The sequence below is a fragment of the Pygoscelis adeliae genome, unplaced genomic scaffold (genome assembly GCF_000699105.1).
Source record: "Pygoscelis adeliae isolate BGI_AS28 unplaced genomic scaffold, ASM69910v1 Scaffold87, whole genome shotgun sequence".
Classification (NCBI taxonomy): Eukaryota; Metazoa; Chordata; class Aves; order Sphenisciformes; family Spheniscidae; genus Pygoscelis; species Pygoscelis adeliae.
In genome coordinates, this window is record NW_008825098.1 from 4,165,371 (window position 1) to 4,174,411 (window position 9,041).

The following is a 9,041-nucleotide window of genomic DNA, read 5'->3' on the forward strand; positions in this document are numbered from 1 at the left end:
GGCGCCCCTCCCCCCCCCCGCCCGGCCCCCCCCCCCCCCGCCCCGCCAGCTCCCACCTCTCCGGAGGCCGCTCTCTCCCCAGCCTGGCGGGGACCCCCTCTCTGCGGCCGGGGTCTGCCGGGGGCGCACGGCCACGCACAGCCCCGGACACGCGTGCCATGCTCTCGGCTGCACCGCGCTGCCGCTCCGGTGTCCAGCCCGGAGGTGGAGGTTAAGTCTCGCCGAAGGGGACGGGTGCCAGCAGGCTTTCCGCACGGGCTCCCCGAAGCGCGCTGCCAGCTCAAGCGTGTGTCGAGGTGCTCCAGCTCCCCGAAATGCTCGGCAGCGCAAAGCGCGTTAGCCCTGCAGTGCTGTGAAAATACGGGGCTGGCACGCAAATCCTGCCAAATCTTATGCCTGAGCCTCCAAAGTCCACTGCCTAGGTACAGAGCACGTCCAGCCACTAACGGTGCACTGTGCTATGCCTAAATGTGACAATTCCTCAGTGCCGCAGTGCCACTAGCAGCCCGAGAGACTTATTTGGTATTCATCTTCTCAATTTCCTTGGCATGAGCACACATCCGATTGCTGTGAAACATCCAGGTGCTACTAACTACACCCACACGCTCCAAGGCACTTGCATCTCCCTGCCGCAGCACCAAAACCACTGGATTTCAGAAAAAGGAAGGTAAACAGGGACACAGAGTGCAAAATTAGCAGAACTGGGGTAAACCCAGCTCTTCTCTTTTCTCTGTTACCTGCAAAAGATTCAGTGCAGAGAACATCACCACAGGGCACTACGGTGGAGCCGCTACAAGCCCTTGTCTTTCCCACGGACATGTGAAAGTGGGGTGGAGGGAACAAAAGAGGGTGAGAGGAGCAGCCCTCTTGCTGTCCCACACGTTCATGTACGAACACTACCATGTCTGGGAACAGTACACAGAATTTTCATGTTTTCCCCCTCTCCTGAGGGGTCCCTCCTCTAACCGATCAATGCTTTCCAGTTACTCTACCTCTTTACACGGCAGAAGGGGTGAAGAAGTAGTGCACACCTGAAATTTCATTTCTTCTAAATTAACAGCTGTGCAAAAGGAAGTTGCTAAGGCAAGAAATACCAGGGAGGAGTGGGGCGCTCTTTTAGCCCCCAGCGCTCCTGCTCCCCGTGAGCAGAAGCCCTCCTGGGGCATAGGAGCTCTCTGCAGGTAATACTCCGTGAACCACACCACTTTGGGTAAGTTTTTTTAAATATTGTCTCTCCATCGACATGTGACTGCCAGCAGTGTGTCCTAATGTTAGGGATTGTATTGTATTAAACAGAGCATCTTGTAAACAGTAGATTAATTTAAATCTTTTTCCACAGCTCAAACCTCAGAATTGTTTGGGAGGATTTAATCCCATCTCACAGGGAAGGTTGTTTTTTTGTAAAAGTAACAACTGAAATGACATATCAACCCCCAAGACTGGATTTTAAACTGTTCTACAGAGCATGGCATTTGCTCTGACTTGGGCTTCAGATGAGCTCACGTTTACTGGTTTTGAAGTTGGAAGCAGTTTTATTAGCACTCGATTTCAGAAAATTTGGTTCAGGAAAAAAAAAAACAAAAAACAAAAAACAAAACGTTTGCCTTCTTCACAGCATTTCCTTTTTCCATCTTTATGCAGCCTTAAATAAATTAAAATTACGTTTCTATCTCATCCCTGCTAAATCCTGAAGACATTTGTAAGGAAATGTTTCTAAAAGATCAGAAAGCAATCTGCAATTTCACAAGAAACAGATAAAAGCCGGTCCTTTTTGTTTTGAACACCCCGCCCTCCTGGCGTTTCACCCCTCCCAAACCCAAAAGCAAACAGCTATCAGGGCCACAGGAAAAGCTCTGACAGATAATTTCGTAGGAAGTTGGCAGAGAGCCGTGTAAACACCACGCACACACAAAATGGGTAAAATCACAGCCACAGAGAAACACGCAATCCGCTCAGGCGTACATATGCAGTGTGTATATACCCACGCATAGGCAGGCTCACACACAAACACAGGAGTGCTGACGTCCACCCACCCATCCCTGCAGGATCAAGCTGAGATGGAGAAACACAAACTGGTAACAGCTCCCTGATTTCTAATAACAAGTCAATCCTGCGTTTCCTCTTCCATGGACTGCCCTAGTCACATTTTGTTTTCTTGCTGGGGATAAATACACTGCAGAGAACACTTAAGTTACGATTCACATCTCTCTTCCTGGTATTCTCCATATATGCCACCACGGAGCCTTAGCCCTGATCTGTCCTGCTTCATGGATGGTACCAAATTTGTGAAAATATCAAGTCAGCAGGTTTTGCAAGATTACCGCAAAGAATTGGACAAGCAAAATGTCATTTTCTCATTCCTAAGACAGTTGATAAAATTATAGGTGGGTCTGGACTACTGATCAAAATATATGGGAGGCTGTGTTAATTCACACTTCAAACAGCCCCTTTCTCCAAAATGCTTTATACAACTCAGAATTTATCATATACTTAACTGGGCTCTGAATCTATTCACTGACTTGGTTGTTAACTTTGGTGACAGCAATAGCAACCCCCCTCAAATTATAACTTTTCTGGATGTTCTCTCTTGTGTGCACTCACAAAATACCTCCACCCATTTGTCTTTTGCTTCACTGAGGGCTATAAGATGGCGTATTTTGTTAGTATTCGGCTGCGACAGATACTCTTTGTAAAAAAACACAAAAAATATCCACCTGTGTTTCTCTTACACAGGAAGGAACAGAAATTTATAAGTCATTGGTGGAGAATTCTCCACCAGAGTTGCTTCGAATAAGGGAGGATTACAAAAAGAACAAAATAAACTGATGAGGCACGCAAAGAGAATCCATGACAATAAAAAGCACAATATGATGACCCCATGCGAGTATCATTCAGCTCTCCTTGAAATAAATGGACATGTGTGGTATTAAAGAAGAGGCACACAGCACCTAAAAAACCAGACTGTGAGTAGACTCTGTCTAAATTAATTAATTATATATCTAAAGATCTTACTAAAATTATTACTTAAATTAATAAATGTAAAAAGCAAGCCACATTCCAAGTGTTTTGAAGTAAATAACAAAGTCCCCGTATATTCATAACCTCTAGAAATTTGAAGAAAACTAGGGAGGAAACAAAGCTCTTCAGATATTTAAGAACAGGTGCCCAAACTAATTTTTTCAACTCAGACTGGATTCACCTAAGTATGAAGGTAATCAATCAGCTGGATTCAACTAAGTTTCCAGACATTAATTTAAATTTAGTGGGCATGGAAGTGGGTATCTTCCCAACAGGGCAAGACCTGTCTTGTAACTCACTGCTCTGAAGGGACGATAGCCTGCAGAATCTCTGAGGAAAGGGAAACAGGTTGTGCTTTGCTACTCTGAGAGATGGTTCCCTCCAGAGGAAGCAACAACCCACTTCACTGCAGGGCAACTGCTGCCAGACCAACACGCTGCTCGAGACCAAAGAAATCAGATGTAGATGGATAGGACACTAAACCTGTGTTGGGGGGGAGCTTTTTTTTTTTTTTCCTTCTTAACAAAAGCATGAAGGTAACTACAAGATCTTGGTTTGCTACAACAGTTCTTGTGCAGATAGATAATACTTGCAAAGAAAGAAGCTATTTGGTATTTTGGTTTTTTTTTTTTTCACTTTTAACCAGCATTCAAGCCCATGCCTTTGGGGACTGGTCATACACAGACTTCCAAACCTAGTCATGGATTTCCTACGCTTGTCATTGCAGCAGCTCTTATGTCCTTTAAAGACACAGATTTATTTCACAGTATCTACTCAAATAAGATGGTATGGACGCAAAAATACCAAGAAGCATCTCAATTTTTCAGATTTAGGACTGTGCCACTATAACCTCGGTTTTGAGAGACACCAAGAACTTCTGAAACTCTTAAGTGCCATGGGGGCGAGGGAGTGTCTACCAGAAGAACCAGCTACAAAAACCAGTGGTTGTTAAGTGCATGAAGTACAGTAAGCAGAAGCTGTCACACTACTGAAGATCAGGCAGAAAGAGAGTTTACCACTAAGTTCAGATGCCTAGCTGGGAGAAGCTAAGGCCCCCACACTTTGTGTGTGTGTGTGTGTGTGTGGTTAGTTAAATATTTGAGAGCAATACAGTCTTTTGCTCAAAACAACATTTTACAGCTAACAGTGCAGAATAATGTAAGAAGCATTGCCCCGAAAACCACAGTCAGTGGCAAATGCTACATAACACATGGGACGGTCACTAGAAATCTCTTGAGTACCATACTGCAGAGACCAAACCTGCTCCTTGACCATTGCGTACATAACCACAAATCTTCCTGGGATCCTTCTGAGGTGGCACTTAATGCCCTAACTCGGGAGGCAGGCTGTTTGAAGACACCCATGCTCACCTTTAACTGCTAATTCCTCCTGCAGATTTCCAGGAGGCAGAAGGAGAGGCTGTGCTGATTACAACCCAGGCACGTGGGGCGCGCCAGTCAAGAGGGCAGACGTTCATTGAACACCACTGAGACCTCCAGCTGCAAACACCGAGAACTACATCAGTGAGCCACAAGTGCTCGGTTCTCATTTAATGTTTAAAATATATATATTTCAACACAGAAATACGCATTTGTACCTCTCTGGGTCTAAATTAGTGTGCTTTGTGTAAGAAATGTAGGCTTTCCTTTTATCTTTTTTGCACCCATAAAGAGGAGACACAGAACAGAGTAAAGCTTGTATTTACTTCTAAATCAAGTGTTCACACCCTGAGTAAATGTTGGAGGTTTAAATGTTCGAAACATATTTCTGTTTTACAAATGCTTTGGTGTTTCTTTTAATTACACCTGTTTATAAATTTAATGAAAAATATTGAGTGGCCTTAAACAAAGGTTTTTGTAGAATTTTTCCAGTTACATTACTTATCCTTGCCAAAATAAAAAATGGCAAAAAAAATTTCAATTTCTTAGTATTTTCATTGAAAAAATATCGACATTTTAATGGCTTTTCTACTATTTCTTTATTTTTCTGTATGAACTCCCCCCCTTATAGTCTTTGCCAGGATGTTCCATTAGATTCATTGTAGCCTTTTTTTCATTTTTCTTGGAGGAGAGGGGATTTTATGGGGGCAGGAATGGCAAGGAAGAGTAACCTTTTTTTCTCTTGCCTTTTTTTTTCCCTTTTGTCTCTGAAACTTTTTTAAAGAGGAAATGTTTGGAAAAACCAGAGTCTAGCAGAAATCAAGACAAAAGCAAGAAATAAAGGAGCGCAAGAAATTAATATGTTCAATTTAAGAGCAAAAGGGAAATACAATGAAAATGGGGAGATCCTTAACCTGACTTCCTCCAAAGGGCCAAAATTACATACTGTAAATGCAAAATATTATGGGCCAGATTATAATCCTGTGTATTTTGCAACATCTATATTTTAAACCACTCGACTTCATTTGAACCATTTTTGATTTATACCAGCTTTAGTTCAGTCTAATGTCCTATGTTTTTCTTTCCCTTAAATAAACAAAATTACCTGTTCTTCAAATTAAATCTGTTTTTAATTCTATATAAAGCATTTTGGGATACTTGTTGTATGAAAGACATTCTATAACACAGAGGTGTATTGTTTTTGTTATTATTTTTTAAGTTCACCAGCTGCACTGAATTTCCATTGCCCCTTGCAGCAACTCTCACAACTTGGATATGGCCAAATCTCCCTTAGCACTGTCCCTGGGGCCTACTCTGTCTTTTATTTAATTTCTGACTAAAAAAATTCAATCAGGACCATCGAGCAATACCTCGTTTTGCTAAGGCTGCAGCTCAACAATACAATATTTTCTTTTAAAAAAGCACATTTAAGGAGTTCCTTCCTCCCCTCTGTCCTCCAGCTCTCTATGGGGATGCATTTTGGGTTTGTTTCTTTCCTTTTTCACCATTTTTTTATTCAGCTTACAACCAAACCCCCTCAACCAATTTCACACACACACACAGAAGGCTTTGCATGGCAGTACAGGGGCAAGAGAGCGCAGGCACTGGTTGTAGGACGGGGACAAAAGGCAAGGGGATCCCCTCACTCCAGCATTTCCACCAAATGCTTCTTGTCCTGGTACTGTGGCCCCAGCAAAGCACCCAGAAGAGAGAGTGGGGCGTGCGATACCCAAAAGCATGACAGGTGGGTGACAGCTCCAGAAATCCACGCTAACACAGTCTATGGCCACCACAAAACTCTTCTCCACAGGTAATAATTCCGTATTAGCATCAGGGGAACCACTCATTAGAGCTTATGCCGTGTTTCTACCAACATTGAAGTCCATAGGTGTGACCACTGCCCCAAGAGCTGGTCTGCTCCTCCTCCTCTATCCCTCTTGATAGAGGATGTGTGAAAGCTGCAGCCCTACCCCTGCGACCCAAAAGTGCCAGGGAGTCCCTTCTGCAGCTGCTGGGACAGGCTGCCAGGTGGGTAAAGCTCTTCCTCCTCCTCCTCAGCCTTCATCCCGCTCTGTGCTGCGGGACACGCTGTCAGCGCAGCGCGGGGACGGCATGGCGAGATGCTGGCAGCAGCAGTGCGGCATCGCTGCTCAGGACTGCCGGCATACCCAGCAATTAGAGCAAGCCAGCGCAGCACTCGCTGGGCTGCCGCCACAAGCAACCCCTGGCAGGGGTTTGACGCCGGCTGCAAAGCATCCATGTGCTGACGTCACGCCTGCATAGCCAGGCCACATCAAGAGGTCCCAGGTCAACCTCTCCCTCTAAAGGTTACCCTCTCCCCAAAACTGTCAGCAGGCACAGCTGCTGGTGTAATTGCTGCCTGGCCTGGCTGAGCCGCGACGGGCGGCCCCGGCTGCAGCCGGAGCAGGAGGCAGGACAGCAGCACAAAGAGAGGCAGGCTCACAGCGTGCAACCCCGGCCACGGAAACAGAAGAAAAATCACATCCTTTGAGTTTTGTATTTTGGTTTAATTCCTAATGCCATGCTCCTCATGAGCAGGAAGGCAAATGATGCAATAAAACTGTTTTGAAATCCATATTTATGATTTTTCTCTGGCTGATTTTTTTTCAAAAAGATGAGTACTGAATGTTACTGTTATTCCTCATAAATAACTCCTTTTACTGATTAAAACAGTCCAGGATGGTGTCACAGTTAATTAACGACACAGTGTGCTGCGACTGGCTTGGTTGCTCACAGTTCAGGATTTGAATCAGCCCCTCTGACAACCATTAACCCTTCGGAGTGGGAATCACCGATTTCTTGGGAGGATGACGAAAGCAAAGGGAAACTCTCAGCCCACCAAAATTAATAACCATTGACAAATGTTGCTTCAAAAGCCAAACCTAATAACCAGTCAACTGAAATTATTTTAAGTCACTTTGTTATTTTCTCCAAAACATCTTCACTGTATCACTGAACTGAACTCGGCTTGACCATGCTCCCAAAGCGGCGCTATACGTTTCAGCATTAATCAGAGAAAGAAGTACTTTCCAAAAGGAAAGGTTTCAGCAAAACGCAGCAAAGGTGCGGATCTCATGCCCGGGAAGCCACAAGTTAAACCCCCTCGTCTCCCTGATGGGAGCAGACGGGAGCCAGCCACACAGGCAGAGCGAGAGGAGCAGCAATGGTCAAGGCGGTATTTCCTCGTCCTCCTCCCGTGTCCGTGTGCAGGACTGCTGCTGGCCCCACCAGAGCGCTCCCCAGCACGAAGCGCCGCAAGGAAGACGTACGCGAGCGACACTGTGTATGCACAGCACGTGGTTTTCCAGAGGATCATAACGCACAAACCAAAACATGAATTCGCGGTAGCCCAGAAAGACGGCTGGCTTGATATGGAAATAGCTGAAACTTCAGCCTCCCTCCCCCAGCTGCATATGTTGAAGAGTTGTTAAAACAATAAAAATACTTATAATTAGCAAGTCTACATACACCCATTTTCTTCGCAATATTCTTGGCAATATTGGAGCCAAGTTACTCAAACTTTCCAAAGAAAAATAACCGTAAGGAAAATTCCTTTCTCAGGAATGAAAGCAGCAGAAAATTACGAGGCTGAAAAGGGAGTTAGAATGGAAACCATTGTGCAACCTTGGCTATAATAAGTACTGAAAAAGCTGATTGCTGTTTATTACATTTATCTCGTGTTTTCTGATAAATGCAGTCGCATCTGAAGACTGTATAAAACAGCAAATGTAAAAATATTTTCAATCTTTTGCTTTGGCTTGCAAACCTGCCTTAAACAAATGTTTTTGGAGCTAGGATAGTGTATCTACAGGCTGTAATAAATATCCCACTCTCAGAGAAAGAGTAGAGCCTCTGCTTTGCAAAAAAGGGAGTTAGGGAGGTTGCTTCCTTCACTGTGTGATTGCTCAATTTTACTCCCCATCTTTATTTAAGAAAACAACTAAAAGATAAAGAGAGAAGTCTTCTAGAACATAAACCCCCCATGCAGTTTTTTTTAGCGCAAGTATATTGTGGTAGAATCAGGAGATAATATGACATGGCAAAAATTCCTTATCTGCAATATAAGAATTTATGCTGAATGGTTAGTTCATTAGAGTCGGAATCTGTCCTACTAACAGGCTAATATGACTGCATTTGATAAAATAAGAATCTGGTATTGATCGCTTATAAGCTGCCTCTCCAATTGAGTTGTGTTCTAAAAAAAATGGAGACTTTATAAATAATTGTCCAAAACAAGGGACATCTCACTTCTCTTCTTAATGAAATAATGTTTTAAATGTCATTCCTGATCAACTTACTCCTTGCATTCCAATATGCTTGCAATAATTGGCAATATGTAAATAAAGTAAATGTCTAAATAAAAAGTAATTTGGAAAAAAAATTGCAACATTTTGTTTTGCAAATGGATATCATTTCTGGGATTTTTTTAAATTCTGATTTGTTTCCATTGAAACAGTTTTTCCATTGAAAAGCCAACTTAATGACTGCTTTCTGACCACCTACAAAAGTGTGCTTTGCAGGGGACATGACGTTTGTTCTGAAAGAAGAAAAATAACATTCCATATGCAATTTTCACAAAAGTGGGAAAAGAACAAATTAGTATCCCACTCTTGCATAGCAGAG